Raw genomic sequence first — 19,851 nt, forward strand, 5'->3', positions numbered from 1 at the left:
ACCCAGCTATATTCTCTTCCGCCACCTCAATTTTGTTCAATTCAACACACGTCAACCTGCATGCCATCCTGTGGCCAAATGTCCATGCAAGTTAACAAGAACCTCCTCTTCTATAAACTATAAATACCCGTATTCTCAATCCCTGTTGTCATCATCGATCGAAGAGCGAGTGCAATATTCGATCGAATAGTGTAATAAGTTAAGAGATCCCTACTATTACTATAGTATATCATGATGAGGGCGCGGTTTCCACTGCTGCTGTTGCTGGGAATTGTTTTCCTGGCATCAGTTTCTGTCTCATTTGCCATTGTTTACAGGGAGAGAGAAGGTCAAGGTTCGGAGTCAGAGCCACAATTACCTAACCCTTTTCACTTCGGCTCTAACATGTTCCACACTCTCTTCAAGAACCAATTCGGTCACATTCGTCTCCTCGAGAGGTTCGACCACTACTCCAGTAAACTTGAGAAACTTCGAGGCTACCAGATTTTGGAGTTCAAGTCCAAACCCAACACCCTCCTTCTCCCCCACCATGTTGACTCTGAGCTCTTCCTCTTTGTTCTTGAGGGTAATTAATAATTAATTAAACACATCATCAGTTATTTGCTTCTGTTAATGCTAATGAATCTGTTAATACATTTAAAGGGAGAGCCATACTTAACATCGCGAGGCCCGACGACAGAGATTCCTACAACCTACAGAAGGGGGATGCTCAGAGAATCCCTGCAGGAACCACTTTCTATTTGGCTAATCCAAGCGACAAGGAAACTCTCAGAGTAGCAACACTCTCCATGCCCGTCAACGAAGCTACTGAATTTGACGTACTGTTTTTCCTAATTCCTAATAATTGATTCTTCGTCAAATTTGTTTCCGAATGGGAGCATCAATCTTTCTCTTTTCTCTGTAGAGTTTCTTCCTATCTAGCACCGAAAGCCAACAATCCTACTTGCAAGGTTTCAGCAAGAATATTCTAGAGGCCTCCTTTGACGTAAGCAAGCAAGCAACACATCATCTAATTTGCTTTGCCATTTAGTTGTTTCTCTAAATGTCACACTTATGATTTTATTTGCTTGATTTTATAGACCGAATTTGAGGAGATCAACAAGGTTCTGTTTGGAGAAGAGGAAGAGAAGCAAGAGGGAGTTATAGTGAAACTGTCAAGGGAACAGATTCGGGAACTCAGCAAACATACCAAATCTAGTTCAAGGAAAACCATTTCTTCCGAAGATAAACCATTCAACTTGAGAAACCGCAGTCCTTCCCATTCCAACAAGTTTGGCAAGTTGTTTGAGATCACCCCAGAAAAAAACCCGCAGCTACAGGAGTTGGATCTCTCCCTCAGTTTTGTGGAATTGAACGAGGTAACCACAAAGAAAAACCATGTGAACAGACTCAACTAGACAATTCACTTTCTTCTTAGTTATTCAGAACCTAATCACTGAGACTATAAATAACGACTTTCTTTTTTTCTTTTCTTTCCAAATATAGGGAGCACTGTTTCTGCCACACTACAATTCAAAGGCCGCAGTGATACTAGTGGTTAATGAAGGAGAAGCAAACATTGAACTTGTGGGCATAAGACAGAAACAACCGGTGAGGTTTAGAGCTGAATTGTCTGAAGACGATATATTTGTAATCCCAGCAGCTTTTCCATTTGCCCTCAACGCTACCTCAAATTTCAATTTCCTTGCGTTTGGTATTAATGCTGAGAACAACGAGAGGAACTTCCTTGCAGGTATATATATAACAATTAAATTGAATACATTGTTGTTACTTTTTTGTTTTATGTATGTCATGTGAAACCTGACTGATTGTGTTATTTATTTCAATTTCTTGGTGCGTGATTGAAAATTTGAAGGTGAGAAAGACAACGTGATAAGCCAGATACAAAGACAAGTGATGGAGCTTGCGTTCCCTGGGTCTGCTCAAGATGTTGAGAATCTACTAAAGAACCAAAAGGAATCCTTCTTTGTGGATGCTCAGCCTCAGCAAAAGGACGAGGGGAGAAAGGGTAAAAATGGTCCTTTGTCTTCAATTTTGGGCACTTTCTGAATAACTACGTTCTAAAATGTATGCAATAAGAGCTCAAGTGAGCGTCAAATGTATCTGGCCATGTAACTATAACTTGAGCTCTACAGAGCTTCTACTATGAATTAATAAATCGAGCAGCCTATAATGCTTTTGTTTTGGATCCTTCAACTGTTTGCTCATCTAATTTGATATGGTTCCAACGTACAAATATGCTAATATGCAGCTAAATTATCTAAATTATGACAAGTCACGAGTGTATTAAATGGAAAAAGACATTGAATTAAACACATGATCCTCGACACTGTTACAGTCCACCATTTTTCAAGTCTTCCGGACGGAAAGATCTCAAGTCTATTTTAAATATATTCTTACAGAGTGAATGACAGGAAAGATCAATTGAGCATTTGCAAAGTGATCGTTTATTAAGAAGCTTCAATGAATTTGTAGATCACGGTTCTATATATACTGTGTATAAAAAACTAACATCAGAACAAAATTACTCAATACTATTTGTAAGTAAATAACAACAAAATTTCGATTTAATCACTGACAGACTAATTGGAGGTATCTAAATGTTGGTGTCCAAGCCTAAATGAGAATCTTAGTGGATAAAGTTGAGTGTGCTAAGTATCATATAAGTGAGAAGATTAATAAATCTAATACTTTAAGATTGTTGAGTATGTTCCTTATCATATAAGTGAGAAGATTAATAAATCTAATACTTTAAGATTGTTGACAATCATATAAGTGAAAAGACTAATATATTTAATACTTTAAGATTTTGGATTAAGATGTGGAGTGAATTATGTAACAAATAGTGCATGCTATGAAAGCAAAAATTATGCAGCTGACTTATCTGTTTGAATTAATTGGAATTTCCTTGATTTATGCAATTAGAATAAGTTGATTTTGCTACATATTAGGAGAATCCTGTCATTTAAATTCAATCATTGATTTAAGAGTAAGCTGCTTATTTTCAGCATTACTATTCATGTATAAAACAAGAATGTCTCTATTGCATTTCTCTGTGATCTATATTTTCAAATTTTCGCATATTTGTTTTATGATCACTAGAGCTTGGACGTTGATTTGGGCATTTCTCTTTCGTTCAATTCTTGGCTCTAAGAATTGAAGGCAAACTCAACTGGTTAACATGGATTCACAAATGGGAGGAAACGGATCAAACACAATTTGGTGTTGAGAAATTTGTATGATCAAACTACGAGTATGGAAGCAGTTCTCCAGGGGCAGGATCTATGGGATCTCGTGGCAGGAGATGATACTAGAATGCTACCAGATAAACTGGACACAGCAGATGCTTGACGAAAGTGGAAGGCTAAATGCGGGAAGGCGCTGTTTGTTTTGGGAACGGCTGTTGGCAAGGAACTACTTGATCACATTGTTAAGAATAAAAAATATAAATTTGGGAGCAAATAATCTCTCTGTATTCTCATTCATGTTGCAAATGAAATATTACACTTATTTGTAGCTAAAAGTAAAAACCAACGTTTGCATCTTTAAATGCCACTCATAATTATCCCCATTAATATTATTCTAGGAATACAAAGCAAAACAAAACTCCTAATTTAAGTTTCATAACAAATCTCCCCCTTAAACTTAAATACTTTTCCCATCTCTCATTCCAATTAGCTTTTTGCAATTCTCCAACAGTGTAGTTGGCAGTGGCTTGGTAAATATGTCCGCAGCTTGAACTCGGCTTCTGCATGCTCTAACTCGACCTTTCCTTCTCTGATCTGCTCTCGGATGAAATGAAATCGGACGTCAATGTGCTTGCTCCTTCCGTGATTAACCGGGTTCTTTGCCAACTCGATTGCCGACTTGTTATCAACTCAGATCACAACTGCTTCATCTCGGATTACTCCCATATGCCTCAATAAATTTGAAAGCCAAACTGCATGACATACGCTCCAAGATGCCGCTACGTACTCGGCCTCGCAGGTCGACAGAGTTACAATGGGCTGCTTCTTTGACAGCCAAGTAAAGGCCGTATTCCCGAGTAGGAATACATAACCCGAAGTACTTTTCCGATCATCAACATCTCCACACCAATCACTATCCGAGTAACCTACTAATCGGTAGTCATCTGATTTTGAATAGAAAAGACCAAGTGATAGGCTTCCCCGAACATATCTCAGAATTCTCTTCAAGGCTTTCCAATGTGTGTAGCTTGGATCCTCCATGAATCTGCTCGTTATCCCAACACTCAACATTAAGTCGGGTCTCGTGCATGTAAGGTATCTGAGACTTCCGACTAAGCTACGATATCTCCCAGAATCAGCTCGTTCTCCTCCATCAAACTTTGAGAGTTTCGTGCCTGGTTCCATTGGAGTAGAAACCGGGTTGCAATCCTCCATTTTAAACTTCTTTAGGATTTCAAGCGCATACCTTTCTTGGGATATAAAAATCCCTTCATCCGATTGCTTCACTTCTAGGCCAAGAAAATATTTCATTAGACCTAAGTCTGTCATCTCGAACTCTTTCATCATTATCTTCTTGAACTCCTTAATCAGTTTTACATTGCTTCCAGTGAATATGAGGTCGTCGACATAGAGAGCAACTACCATCATATCCTTTCCTGATTTCTTTATGTACAAGGCATGCTCGTATGGACATTGCTCATACCCGTTTTTCTTGAAATACCCATCAATTCTTTCATTCCAAGCACGAGGAGCTTGCTTCAGCCCGTAGAGGGCTTTTCTCAATCTCAGCACCTTCTTTTCATCCCCTCTCTTCATGTAACCTAGTGGTTGCTCGACGTACACCTCCTCCTTCAGCACTCCATTTAGAAAGGCTGACTTCACATCCATCTGTAGAATTTTCCATTGTCTCTGAGCAGCTAACGAGATCAGAAGTCGGATTGACTCCATTCTCGTGACAGGAGCAAATACTTCATCATAGTCAATCCCTTCCTTTTGTTTATAGCCCTTTACAACAAGCCGAGCTTTATAACGCTCAACCTCTCCCTCAGCATTCATCTTCTTTTTGTACACCCATTTTACTCCAATGGGTCGAGCTCCTTCAGGAAGGTTGGTTAGTTCCCAAGTTTTATTACGTTCATCGCCTCATACTCCTCATCCATAGTTGTTCTCCACTTCTCATCTTGGACAGCTTTCTCAAAACTCAAGTCTTCAGAGTCGGCCAGAAGACATACAGCATGAACTTCACTTGTAGTGTCGTAAATTTCCCGCAGACTTCTCATCCTGGGCTGTTGTGGCTCGGATTCTTCATCAGAGAACTCGGTCATAGTTGTTGTTGATGGTACAACAATGTCCGAGTTGGTTTCGACTTCGGCCGAGTTACTCCAACATCATTGCTTTGTTTCCTCTACGTGAACATCTCGGCTTACCACCACTTTTTTGTTATCAGGATCATACAACTTATATGCTTTGGATTTTTCATCATATCCAATGAATATGTACTTCTTGCTCCGATCTTCTAATTTTGTCCTGTGCTCTCTTGGTACTTGCCCATAGGCCAAGCTACCGAACACCCTAAGATGAGAAACACTCGGCTTCATGCCACTCCAGATCTCCTTAGGCGTCTTCTCTCCTAGCTTTGCATGTGGACATCTATTTTGCACATAGACTGCACACTGCACCGCCTCTGCCCAAAACTTCTTCGGCATGTTCTTCCCTTTCAACATAGATCGAACCATATCAAGAATAGTTCGATTCTTCCGTTCTGCTACACCGTTTTGCTGCGGAGAATATGGGGCAGTTAAGAAGCGCTTGATCCCATGTTCCTCGCAGTATTTGTTGAACTCAACAGAAGTGAACTCGCCTCCTCTGTCAGATCGGACTGCTTTGATGAATTTACTCGTCTCTTTCTCTACCATCACTTTGAATTTCTTGAAGGTTTCAAACACTTCTAATTTCTCCTTCAAAAAATAAACCCATGTCTTTCTTGAGAAATCATCAATGAAAGAGACGAAATATTTCTTACCACTAAATGATTCTGGAGTTATCGGCCCACACAGATCGGTATGGATCAGTCCGAGTTGCTCTTTTGCTCGGTACTCAGAACTCCTTGGGAAAGAAGTCCTCGCATGCTTCCCGATCACACATTCTTCACAGAACTTCTTTTCAAATTCCATTTTAGGCAATCCAAACACCATCTCCTTTTTCACCAGCTCGGTCAACCCCCCAAAGTGAAGATGACCGAACCGCAGATGCCACTTCATGGCCTCATCCTCCAAATCAAGTTGCATACATTCATCTTGAACTATTTTCAGCTCAAGTTTGTACATGCGATTTTTCTTCATTTCTACTTGGGCAATGAGTCTCCCGAGTTTATCCTTCAGTTGTAGTTCTCGGTCCTTCATCAGAACCGAGTACCCTTTCTCCATTAACTGTCCCATGCTCAATATATTGCTTTTGAGATCAGGTACGTAGTATACATCTCCGATCTCTCCGATTTTCCCATTTCTCTGTTGATACCAGATCGTTCCTCGGCCTTTGACAGCTACTTTTGAAGCATCGCCGAAAGAAACGGATCCGAACTCCTCCTTTGAAAGCATTTTGAATAAATGCTCGTCACCACACATGTGATTACTTGCGCCGGTGTCCAAGTACCAAACTGAGTTATCAGAACAACTCGGTTTGATCTCGGAAGAACAACTCGGTTTGATCTCGACTTCTGGAATAGTTGTCACCAGCAGCAATCCTTCATCTTCTTCCTCGGCAAGGAAGTTGGTTGGTTCCTCCCTTTTCTTCTCGGACCTACAATCTTTGGAAATATGACCCAGATTTCCACAATTGTAGCATTTGATCGAGTAACACTCCTTGGCAACATGTCCATACTTCCCACAATTATAACATTCAATATTGTTATTTGTGTTTGATCGGCCACCCCAGGTCTGACCTCGGCCTCCCCGAGCTTGACCTCGGCCACCCCGAGCCTGACCTCGGCCACGCCAGTTCTGTTGGCCGACATACTCATTACCTCGTCCTCCTCTTCCTCCACCACCTAGGCCTCTGCCTCTTCCTCGGCCTCTATTATTCTGAGCATAGAGCACCTTCTCCTCCTTTATTGTCGCCTTTGCCTGGAGAGCTTGTTCAAGGGACTCCCCCTTCTCCTTCTTATTCTTCTTTCTCTGCTCATACGCCTCCAGGGACCCAGTAAGCTCTTCGACAGTGAGCGTTGACAGATCCTTGGACTCTTCAATTGCACACACTATATTCTCAAAGTCATCTGTCAATGACCTTAAGATCTTCTCCACAACTCGGCTTGAGGGAAGATTCTCTCCGTTCCTGTTCAGCTTGTTCACCACGGTCTCCACCCGAGTAATGAACTCGGATACTCCTTCGGATTCCTTCATTCTCATGTTTTCCAGTTCGCCCCTAAGGGTTTGAAGCCGAACTTGCTTCACGCGTTCATCTCCCTTTTTTGCTTTCTCAAGTATATCCCATGCCTCTTTTGAAGATTTAGCATTAGCTATCTTCTCAAAACCCGACTCGTCAACAGCTCGGTACAGCAAATACAGTGCTGCCTTGTCCTTTGCCCGAGCAACCTTCAATGCATTCAGTTGGGCATTTGTATACCCCTCAGTGGTCACTGGTTCCTCGTACCCATTCTCAACCACATCCCAGTTATCTTGGGAGCCGAGAAGGGCCTTCATCTGCAGCTTCCAGTTGTCGTAGTTGACATCTTTAGTCAACTTGGGTAGTGGAATGCCATTAGTTAAACCTGCCATTTCTCTTGAGTGTATACGCTCCACTCACACACCTCACAAGACTTTTTGACACTCTTCTCTCGGGCTGGGTACACCACAACACTTTTGCAGGTCGGCTCACACACTCACCTCACGCACACAGCTCTGATGCCAATTTGTTAAAAATAAAAAACATAAATTTGGGAGCAAATAATCTCTCTGTATTCTCATTCATGTTGCAAATGAAATATTACACTTATTTGTAGCTAAAAGTAAAAACCAACGTTTGCATCTTTAAATGCCACTCATAATTATCACCATTAATATTATTCTAGGAATACAAAGCAAAACAAAACTCCTAATTTAAGTTTCATAACACACATCAGAGACCTTGACATAAAAGCCGTATGGGAGATGCATGAAAAACTCTTCTCCAAGAAAAATGTTGCTCGATTGCAATTGCAGGAAAATGAACTTGCATCAACAATGCAAGGAAATCTTTCAATTGATGAATATTTCTTAAAGATTAAAAATTTTTGTGCAGAAATTTTTATTTTTATCAAGATCCAAGCGAGAAAATCAGTGAGTTCGTGTCACGATGTAGGGGACTCGTTATCAGGGAATTGAAGAAAGAGCATTGGAAGTGGTTACTGGTTTTTTTTTGGGGATCATTGCAGATTTGTTGGAATGAAGTTCTATTATTTAGGATCGTTAGTTTTTTAATTCCTTACGTAGATGTTATCACAATTATGTTTAGTTGGCTGATTTTTCTCTATTTAGTTTTTTGTAAGGCTATATAGCCACCAGCAATTATCAATAAAATACACACTTCCAATCAAATTATTGGAGCTCTCTTTATAATTTAGTATTCGAGCTCAGTTCAGGGGCCTGATCGTGAGAGTTTGATTCTGAAGCTAGGATCTGCAATATCTTAGCATGAGAAACGAGGGTAAAACACTCGTGAGAAAAACCCTTATATCACTGTAGGTCAAATAAAATAGGAACGACTTTGAATATGTAGATTAAATATATTTTATAAAATTAAAGAATAAATTTAATCTATTATTTATCATAAATTTTTTTATAGATCTAATTTAATTTTTTTAAAGTCTGACATAATCTTTTAATTTATTTAAAAGTTTATTTTACAATTAATTTATTTAAAAATTTATTTTATATTAATAATATTAAATAAACTAATAAATTTAATTTTAAATAAGTTAATAATTATGTTTTTAAATATACTTGCAAGTCTTCCTTTAACTTGCATGATAAAAAATAATTTACTCAATTATTATTAAATTTAGTTTAAATAAAAAATAAAAAGCTAATTGAGGGACAACTCATATCCATGTACACATTTGAAGTATTCTAAATAATCAACCATGAAGATGAGAAAAAAATAGGCAAAAACGTAGCCACTACATTTTTATTTTTGATATCTTGATTTCATACGAATAAGGAGTGTAAAACTTTTAAGTATAGTAGAAACGTAAAAAAATATTGATAATTTGAATTTTGTATTACAAATTTATTTATTTCACGCCATCACATGGATTGTGCCAAGGCGATCCTTCATCCCCCTACTTGTTTATTTTATGCATGGAGCGACTAGCTCTACGAGTGAATGAGTTAACAAATGAAGGTAGCTGGAAACAAATTCACTTATCAAAAAAAGGTCCACCTCTTTCCCACCTTCTTTTTGCAGATGACGTGGTTTTGTTTTGTGAAGCTTCGGAATTGCAAGCCCATGTGATGACCTTAGCTCTTGAAGAGTTTTGTTTGGCATCTGGGATGAAGGTGAATTTAGATAAGTCAAAGTTTGTCATTTCCAAAGGCGTCTCTAGCTCTCGGGTTGAAGACATTTCACATATACTGGGAATTGAGCATTCAACTAGGATAAAGAGTTATCTTGGGGTAACTATGCTTCAAGGGAAGACCAAAATTGTTGACTTTAATCAATTGTTGGATAGAGTCAATAATCAGGTAGCTTCTTGGAAAAACAAACTCTTGAATAAGGCAGGGCGTTTGTGTTTAATAAAATCAACTCTCACTTCCATACTAGTTTACATTTTGCAATCTCTTTGGATTCCATAGGCTATTTGTGATAGGATTAATCAAGCCTGTTGTCAGATGTTATGGGCTAAACTAGGAGCTTCTTACTGGTTGCTGGTTGGGTAGAATACGATTTCAAAACCTATAGAGATGGGAGGACTAGGGGTACGAGAGGCTCAACATATGAATATCTCGCTCCTTGGGAAGTTGATCTGGGATCTCATCCACTCCCACTACAAACCTTGGGTTAGTTTTATTCGTGCCAAATATTTGAATGGTGAGTCAGTTCTCCATGCAAGCAGTAAATCAGGAGCTTTACCAGTTTGGAGGATTTTAGTTAAGGCTCTTCCTTTCCTCCGTGAGGGGTTTCGTCCAAACTTTGGGCCCGGTCACTCATCATTGTGGTTTGACGACCGGTCTGAAATGGGTAAACTCGGAGCTCAAGTTCAAGTGATCCACATCAGTGATTCTACTGCTACAGTGGTAGATTGTTGGCAACTTGCAACATGGGATTTTGGCTTCCTTCACACTACTATCCCGAATGAGCGGTTGATGTTTTTTCAACAACTTGATATACCTTCGTCTAGAGTTGGGGTAGACTCATTCACTTGGATGGAAGACCCTTCGGGATGTTATTCAGCTGCATCGGGATTTAGATTTCTTAGTGCAGCGGGCACCAGATTGAATAATCCTATTTGGAAGAAAGTGCAGCGGCTACACATTCCGTTAAAAGTGAAATTTTTTCTCTGGTTAGGATTGCATTCAGCCTTACCTATGAACATGTTTCGCTTCTCGAGACAATTGGGGGAGACTGACCTTTGTGCACGTTGTTCAGGTGGGAAAGAGATAACCCTTCATGCACTTCGAGATTGCCCACATTCCCGTGAAATCTAGTTTCGGTTAGGATATACTTCACCTTATCTATTCACCAGCTTAGAGAGCGTTGTATGGTTCAAAGACATCATTATGCATTTTGAGGCTGTCAAGTTGGCCATGGCCAGTTGGTGGATATGGAGGTATAGAAACAATATGGTTTTCAAGGTTCGCGTTGGTCAATGCTTTCGGTGCTAAAGAAGGTGCATGTTTTCCTTGCTGAAGTGAATTGGTGGCTTAATTCTAGGAAAACATGGTTGGAAAACACACGTTGGTCCCCACCAGATTATCCAGGGACTAAAGTAAATATTGATGGTAGCTGGTTGGAGGGTCAGAATAGGATGGGATTTGGAGGGGTTATTCGAGATAGCATGGGGAGATGGCTGGGTGGTTTTGCCAGTTCAGAGATAGGGGTGATCCTTTGCTAGCTGAACTTTTGGCTATAAAGGAAGGATTATCTTTTTGCTGGAATTTTGGTTACAAACAAGTGGTGTGCGAGTTAAATTGTATTGGTGCGATATTTGTGATTGAACGCGCTATTTGAGAGAGGAATCTTGTTCATAAACATAAAGATATAATCAATAATATCAAAGATTTGGTGGAGAAATTGACGAGTTATATTTACTGAGATCCCAAGAGAGATTAATCAAGTAGCTCATGTTCTTGCAAGTTGGGAAACTAGACTAGGGACTCAACATGTAACATGGAAGAGTCCTCCAAATTTTGTGTTTCAAGTGTACAGGAAAGATCTTTGTTCCCTACACTAATTTCATTTCTTTATAGTTTTTTGTTTTTTATTTTTTCCACAACACCAAAAAAATTATATTGTTAATAATGTTATATATATATATGTGTGTGTGTGTGTATTATTTTCTATATCATAGATAAATAGATTAGTTTAACAAATTTTTTTGTAAGTCTAAGCTCAGTCTTTTTAAATAAATAAATTTTCTTAAAAGTCTAAATCTAACATTTTATTAAATAGATCAGGTCAGGTTATAGGCTCTATTTAAAGTTTAGTCTATTCTCATCCTTATATACCATTCAAACCCGTCAGATTGAACTGACTTTCTCTTGCTTGTCCATGTCGGGCCCCTAGTTTATTATCACAAAGTGGAATTTTAGGTAGTTAACTCTTAGTGACTAACAAAATATATTTGCATGAATATCTCCCAAAGATCTTGAATTATCGTAATCGGGCACATTATCTTTGCCTAATGAATAGAACATTTTCTCATTCAAGCAACCAAAATTCTAGTCTTAATGATAGGAATTAAGCATCTATCTAAGAGGAACTAAGTATCATTCTAAGCCTAATCACATTCTAAACCTAAACTCTCCCTCCAATTTGAGCATTCGAGTGTCTTTCCAAGTGTCCCCTACTTTGATGGAGCACTTGCAAAATTAGGTAACAACAACTTAAAGAGTGATTGTGTCATGGCAACAAAAGGAAACACTAGTTTTGTTTTGTCGACATTCCCAAGTTTGATGGAGATTATGATCATTGAGTATGCTAATGGAAAATTTTTTAGGGTGTAGGAGTATTGGAATCTTATTGAAAATGGGTACTCTAAGCCTGAAATTGGAGAGGTATTAAATGTTGCACAAACAAAGATCTTAGAGGAGTTAAAGCTTAAAGCTAAAATACATTAAGGTAAAAAAATCATCCTTTTCAGTCCATTGACAAATTAATCTTAAAGACCATTCTTCAGAAAGATACATCCAAACAAATATGGGAGTCAATGAAGAGAAAGTTTCAAGAGAATGCATAGGTTAAACAAGCATAACTCCAAGCACTTCATCGAAATTTTGAGGTTTTGGAAATGGAGGTTGGGGAGTTTATTTCTAATTACTTCTCAAGTGTGACATTAATTGTTAATGACATGCAAAACAATGGAGAGGACATGCTAGATGTTAAAGTGGTTAAAAAATCCTATGCTCCTTAACAAAAAAGTTCAACTACATTGTTTGTTCTATTGAGGAGTCAAAGGACATTGATTCTCTCACCGTTGATAAGTTGCGGAGCTCTTTAAATGGTGCATGAACAGAAGTTTCGGAAGAAAGATAGTGAAGAACATACTTTGAAAGTGAGTTTAGACGAGAAACCTGCAACCTGAGGAAGAGGTAGAGACACCTTTAAAGGACATGGTAGAGGAAAAGGAAGACAATGCTTCAATAAACCCACAATTCAATGTTATAAATGTCATAAACTCTATCATTATCAATATGAGTGTCGATCATGGGACAAAGAGGAAAGTTTTGTTGAGTTTGATGAAAAGAAGAGCTCTTGTTGGTCTCATATGTGGAGATGCACAATTAGGCATGACAATCTAACCCGTCCCGTGAGTACCCACCCGAACCCACTCGAGTTGGACGGGGAAAACCCGTGTTTATTGGGTTCGGGTTCGGGTTTTCCCCGATTGATAAAATCGGAGGCGAGGGCGGGGACGAGGATGTCAATACCCACCTCGTCCCTGCCCCCGTACCCGCCCCTACCCCCGCCCCCGATTTATCAATCGGGGAAAACCCAAACCCGCCCCCGCCCCTCTCCCGCCCCGCTTAATAATATAATTAAAAAAATATTTATATATATAAACCAAAATTAGAAATATTTATATGTAAAAATTTGTATTATCTTACTTTTATTTTATTTTTAAAAAAAAAATTTCTCATATTTATTAGGAAAAAAAAGAAAAAAATAAAGGAAAAAATAAAAATAAAAAGGTAGTAGCGTGGGCGGTGCGGGGAAACCCGAACCCCGCTGGAGACGGAGATGGGTACCTAGATTTTACCCCTAGAGGATATTGGGAGCGAGGGTGGGGGCGGTTTAAATATGCGTGAGTGGGGGCGGGGAACATAAAACCCGCCCCCGCCCCATTGTCATGCCTATGCACAATGCAAAAGGAGAAGAGATATGTTTTAGACTCTAGATTTCAAATCATATGTGTGGGAATGAGCTATTATCTTTCAAATCAATGAGATGGATGAAGCCTTGATAATTGTCGATAATATCTTTTATTTAATTTAGACAATTATTTAACATTTTATGCCATAGAGTTTTGTTTTTGTTAAAAATTTAATATTTTAATTTTATTCAGTTAATTAGTTAAGTTCTTTTAGTTTTATGTGTTTTTTATGATTTTTTTTTTAGTTTTGAGAAAAGGGAGGAAGGAGTTAATGCTAAAGAAGCTAAATATTGGGAGCATTTGCTCATAATGAGAAGGAAGCAATTAAGTCATCTCAATGCTCCAAGCAAGTCCACTCAAAAGATACCCTTAGAACACCATGAAAAACTTGCTCATGCAAGCCCTCCAAGTGCACTAATTGAGTGGACATCACAAGTCCAATTAGAAAAAAAAACACATTTAAAATCATATAAAAATAAGGTTTGGAGATAATAAAAAAAATAATCCACATATTGTTTATTTTAAATAGGTTTGAGAGAATAAAGGAAATCGTTGTTGGAGATTGACATAACTATCCTACTCCATGTAATTCTTCTATCTTTATTCACTTGATGTTTTTATTCTATTAATTATTTTTATTTTTCTCTTAATTTGTGTTTTAGATTGGTCACCCTCTACATGATCTCATAGATTTAATTGGAATTGGCAAACCCTTTTAAAATTATTATCGAGAGAATAACATTATTACTTATTACTAGGAATAGGGTAAGTCTTATTGTGACATTTTAGACCTCCAATCTTAATGTAAGTTACTTAACAAACTTCATCAAGAAATTGAAATTTTTCTTAAGTAACCTAAAATCTCTCACCTAAGGAATTAAAATTAAAATACGTCCATCAATTTTTGAATTAACCTAATAATTATTGAAATTGAATAATAATTGAAAATAATACATGTGAGAAAAGTCAATGAAAACAATCCCTGACATATTTTATTTTAAAATTTTAATTATCTTATAATTATTCTAAATCCCTAAAAATATGTTCTTTATCTTTATTGTGTTCTTTAAATAAATCTATCTTTTTCTTTTCCTTAATTAATATTAAATTAGATTAATTAGTTGTTATATAAATCCCTATGCATTCATTACTTGAACATATGTTCATTTTACTATTTGTGACAATTGGTACACTTACCAAAAGTCTAACAAGCCATCAAATATGTGGTATAGCTCGAAAACAATACTAAGATGAAAGTAATTGAAAAGGGGAATATGACGCTAACTACAAATGGAATAGCATGTGATAACTGAAGTTTTTTATATACCTGAATGCAAGAATAATCTTGAGTTTAGGCCAATTACAAGAGCAAGGTTTGGCCATTATAATTCAATCAGGGATGTGTCGAATATATTATCATCCTCACATAGGTTTGCTTATTCAAACAAATATGACAACAAACATAATATTTGTGTTATTAGCTCATGTTCAAGTTCAAAGGGAATTATGCTTCAACATTACTACACAAAACATCATTTAGCTATGGCACAAACATTATTAGCTCATGTTCAAGTTCAAAGGGAATTATGCTTCAACATTACTACACAAAACATCATTTAGCTATGGCATTTTAGATATGCCCATCTTAGCCACAAAGGGATAAAGACACTGCTGTCAAAAGGAATGGTTAAGGGCCTACCGAAATTACTAGATTCTACAATAATGTGTACCAATTGCATGAAAGGCGAGCAACACGTGATTCAATTCCCAAGAAAAGTCAATGGAGAGCAACTCAAAGACTACAATTAGTCCATGCAGACATTTGTGGCTCCATTGCTCCAACTTCTAATAGTAATAAGAGGTATATACTATGTTTCATAGATGATTATTCTAGAAAGGTATGAACATATTTTTTATCTGAAAAATCAAAAGCATTGTATTTTCTCAGGTTTTTCAAGGTGCTTGTAGAAAAGGAAGTTAGTTTGTTGGTTAGGTGCTTGCATACAGATAGAGGCAGGGAGTTTAATTCCATGGAATTCAATGATTTTTTGCAAACTTAAAAGAAGCTAACTACGACATACACCCCCAACAAAATGGAGTATTCGAGCACAAAAACATGATTGTGATGAATCTTGTGAGATCAATCCTGTCAGAAAAAGGGATGCCCAAGACTTTTTGGCTTGAGGCAGTGAGATGGGTAGTGCATGTTTTGAATCAATCACCAACACTATACTCTGGAGAAGGCCTAGAAGGCCTAGAGTGGTAAAGCCATTTGTGGAGCATTTTAGAGCACTTGAATGTGTTGGGTATGTTCATATACTAGATACTAAGAGGATAAAGCTCGAAGACAAAAGTATGAGGTGTGTGCTTCTCAGTGCTAGCGATGAGTTCATTGGATACAAATTGTATGATCCCATTGTTAAAAACATCATTGTGAGTCGAGATGTAATTTTTTAGAAACAAAGTCGATGGAATTGGGATGCAAGCTACGAAAAGGTAGTGTTAATGGACATAGAATGGGATGATAGTGAAAATGAAGAAGAATACATGAGAAGAATCTGGAACAAATGAAACTGAAGTTGAAGTTGAACATGTCTCTTTGAGTACCACTAATCAAGAAGGCATGAGTGGCAATGAGGGAAGAGATAGACATTCCCCATTGTGGATGAATGATTATGTTTTAGGTGATGGTTTATTAGAAGAAGAGATGAATATGGCATTTATTACATCTTCAGATCCCACAAGTTTTGAGGAAGCAATAAATTGCTCGAAATGGCATATGGCCATGGGAAAAGAGATCAAATCCATCAAGAGAAATCAAAACTGGAAATTAGAAGAGTGGCCAGTTGGGGTAAAGAAAATAGGAGTCAAATGGGTTTACAAGACTAAACTGAATGAGCTTGGAGAAGTCGACAAATACAAAGCCAAGCTAATGGTTAAATGTTATTAGCAGCAACATGGAGTGAATTAGAAAGAAGAGTTTGCACCTATTGCTAGAATGGATACTTTGAGGATGATTATAGTACTTGTTGCAAATAAGGGTTGGAAACTTTATCAACTAAATGTTAACTTTGTTTTTTTACATGGAGAGTTAAGTGAAGAAGTTTATTTGGAGCAACTAAAAGAGTACAAAAAGAAAGGAAATGAACAGAAAATGTATAAAATGCATAAGGCATTTTATGGACTAAAACAAGCTCCAATAATTTGGTTTAGTAAAATTGAGTCTTATTCCATGAAGGAAGGATTTTAAAAAAGTCATAGTGAACAAACCTTATTTATAAAATGGAGCAAGGAAGATAAACTTGTATCATCAATATTTATGTTGAAGATCTTTTATTCATTGATGATGATGAAAATATGATGTTTTAATTTAAGTTTTCTATAGGCCTGCCTTATTTATTTATAGAGGATAGATAGGAGCAATTACTATTGTATTAATCTAACGTTATATGTATAACTATCCCATATTACACGATGTAGGTAATCTCGTTCTTAACTTCTTGCAACTGCTTGGTTAATTCTCGAATAATCTTTTCGAGATTCTTCACTTTTAATTTCAAAAAAGAGTTAATATTTATCAACTCCTCATGCTTTATAACTGCCCTGTCAATCATGCATTTGTGAGTAACCTTTTTTAACTATCCATAACTGTTTGTAACTACTGATATGTACACAAAATGTGCTAGATAAGTGTCTCAAATGGTTGTGTTAAGATTTTTAAATAGGCAAGCGCACCCAAGTCTCTGTAGTAAAAATAAAAGGTTGTCGAACCTCAGGGACTTGTGAGATAACTTAGATTTCTATTATATTAGTTGATGCTTATAAATTTAAAACTGGAATAGTTACACATATTCAAATTTGAGATATATGATTTTCCAACTTCAAGAAACCAAAGAGTAATTTGATTTAAAGAAAACAGATATAAGAAACAGTTGGGATTTGATTTCATCAATCTCCCTCCTATGTATTCCTATTGATTCTTTCTAAAATTTCCATTACTCATTGTTATTGCATTCTCTATTTTCATTCAAACCCAATCCCTTGGCATAAGAAATTCTGGGATATTCAACTCAATGAATGATTCCTCACTTCATTTAGTTCAATATTCCGCATTACGAATCAGAACTTGTTACAACTATTAAGATCAAGACCATCCCTGGCTCTTAAAAATAATAGGTGATTTGATTCAAGTCTAGATCCAGAAAATGTTTTCCAACTAAATTCTAAATCCAAAATCAAAGATAAGTGATCAGTTTATCTAAGCATTAAGAATGGAATACAAATCACTAACAAAGGGTAATAGATCACATATATATATGAATCAAAGAGAAATACATAGGAGTTTGATGACTACATCAATCCCAAACTTAGAGATTAGCTCTCCATATTACAAGAAATCACCAAGTTACAAGTTGAGAGGTAGAAGAAGAAGATCCTTTGAAGATTCGCGTTCCCACGAGCTCCAGAGTACTCTATTTTTTTCTTCCTTTTTTGTCTGTCCCTTTTCTCTCTCTTTCTTTCCTTATATATGAAAACAGAGTAAGCAAGAGAGATATGAATCCGCTCAGCGCCTTGAAACGGCTGAGCGGATTGAGAGTTCTTCACCATGAAGAAACCTGAATTCTTCACCATGAAGGAAACTAGGCGCTGAGCGCCTTAAATCCGCTCAGCGCCTTGGAGGCAGTAAACATACTGGGACCAATCCGCTGAGCGCCTTGTATCCGCTGAGCGGATTGGAGGCAGAGAGTATCATTTGTTTCTGGATGCACATCCGCTGAGCGCCTTGTATCCGCTGAGCGGATTGGAGGCAGAGAGCACCTTCACATTTCTGGATGAAATCCGCTGAGCGGATTGGAAACGGCTGAGCCATTTTTCTCCAGGTTTCAACTCCTACAAAATAAGCACAAAATTAGATTAAAGGCTTCCTATTCTATGTGCTAACATTGATCAAGAGTATCTCTTTGATTCCATGCCTATATAAATCAAAATAACATTAATAACAACACAAAAACTATTAGATAAGTGTCTCAAATGAATGTTAAATTAAGCTAATTAGACACTTATCAGGTTGTTAAATCAAGCTTAATTAGACACTTATCAAGCTACCCTCAACTTGGAAATTTGTTTGTCCTCAAACAAAAGGTCTTAATTGAGAGTATAATATCCCTAACTTATCTCTATCCGGTGAATCACTAAAAGTTTCACCCAAAAAATATATGTTAATGCACTTACATGATTTCAAAGAGTCCAATGAAAATTTGTTTACAAATCCAGTGAGTACATGCTACAACAAATGGTGCCCACATGATAACAAAAATTATAAACCTCAAGCACACTCAAGGGCAATATTCACTCATCTTCCATTGTTTTCAGTCAAGAGCACTAAAATTCCTCACCAAAGTGTATCTCTCAATGATATATTGTGAAGGGTGAGTGTTTCTCTCATTTCATGCACTAAAACATGCTAAGTCTGTTTTGTTATTCGTCTCCCACAAATCTATTGTTAAGACTACACATGGATCACTAAGGACTTAAGAGGGTTGTAGTGTGGCCTGGCTATCAGAGATTTGGTTTTTCTTTGGGAATCTGAAGGCCTGTTTGACAAGAGACATTCTCACTCATATGGGTTAATTCCAAATTCCTGCACTAGTTTAAACTCTCTTGACTCTTTTTTTTGTTTCATCCCTCTTTTGATTAAGTTTGTTAGTTCCTTCCCTTTTAGACTATTTACAATTTGATGAACTGGTAACAAGGAACTTTGAGCATAAAATTAACTCTTGAAATTTTTATCTCTTTTTTTTTTTTTTTTTTTTTTTTTTTTTTCAAGTAATTGATTCACCCAAGAAACAAACTTTGCCTGTACAACTCAGCTCCAACCAATGATTTCTTCATGCAAGCTACCCCCAACTTGGTTCAAATCCCACTTGTTTCATGAGAATGTCTCTTACCAAAAAGGCTAGGGACAATCATGGTTTTTCTTCTTAAGCTTAGGGGTTCTGTTTAGGCTCACATTTGCTGATTAAAGATCAAATATAATTCAAGGGTTGGCTATTTGGTTCCTGGCTAAGTAAAACAATTGCCTTAATGCATTCCAGGCTAGCTTAACTACAACTCATGGGAGACTCAAACAAAACTGACCGCATGAACCAGTGATGACTCTCAGAGATTAGATTTCAACTGTTTGGCTCACTCACTCACACGGCTTGGTTAAGTGCCCTAGACATCAACAACTTAAGACTCGTTTCAACTTCACTTGAACAAACTTGAGGCACACAATTAAAATCAACCATGTACAACCACTTGTGCAACAATGTAAAT

The 19,851-nt window shown here is 37.3% G+C and overlaps 1 protein-coding gene and 1 pseudogene across 8 annotated transcripts in view; one reads left to right on the forward strand and one right to left on the reverse strand.

Annotated features, from left to right (window-relative positions):
* LOC109808170 (uncharacterized) overlaps positions 1 to 19,851 on the reverse strand; it is a 50,613-nt gene that overhangs the window by 7,530 nt on the left and 23,232 nt on the right. Inside the window, exon 3 of one of the 7 annotated variants that reach the window (XR_014428003.1) lies at positions 13,264 to 18,423. The exons of 4 other annotated variants lie outside the window; for them this stretch is intronic. The gene's annotated coding sequence lies outside the window, so the exon portion shown is untranslated. Of the gene's footprint in view, positions 1 to 13,263; positions 18,424 to 19,851 lie in introns of those variants that run through there. 2 more of the 7 variants (XR_014428000.1, XR_014427996.1) reach the window with 2 other exon arrangements.
* Positions 142 to 2,196, forward strand: LOC145949616 (beta-conglycinin beta subunit 1-like; annotated as a pseudogene). Its single transcript, XR_014427995.1, has 6 exons — positions 142 to 565; positions 643 to 818; positions 905 to 985; positions 1,080 to 1,358; positions 1,486 to 1,732; positions 1,856 to 2,196. The product of XR_014427995.1 is annotated as a beta-conglycinin beta subunit 1-like (transcript).

Source organism: Cajanus cajan, chromosome 7, assembly GCF_000230855.2.
Source record: "Cajanus cajan strain Asha chromosome 7, NIPB_CcT2T_4, whole genome shotgun sequence".
Classification (NCBI taxonomy): Eukaryota; Viridiplantae; Streptophyta; class Magnoliopsida; order Fabales; family Fabaceae; genus Cajanus; species Cajanus cajan.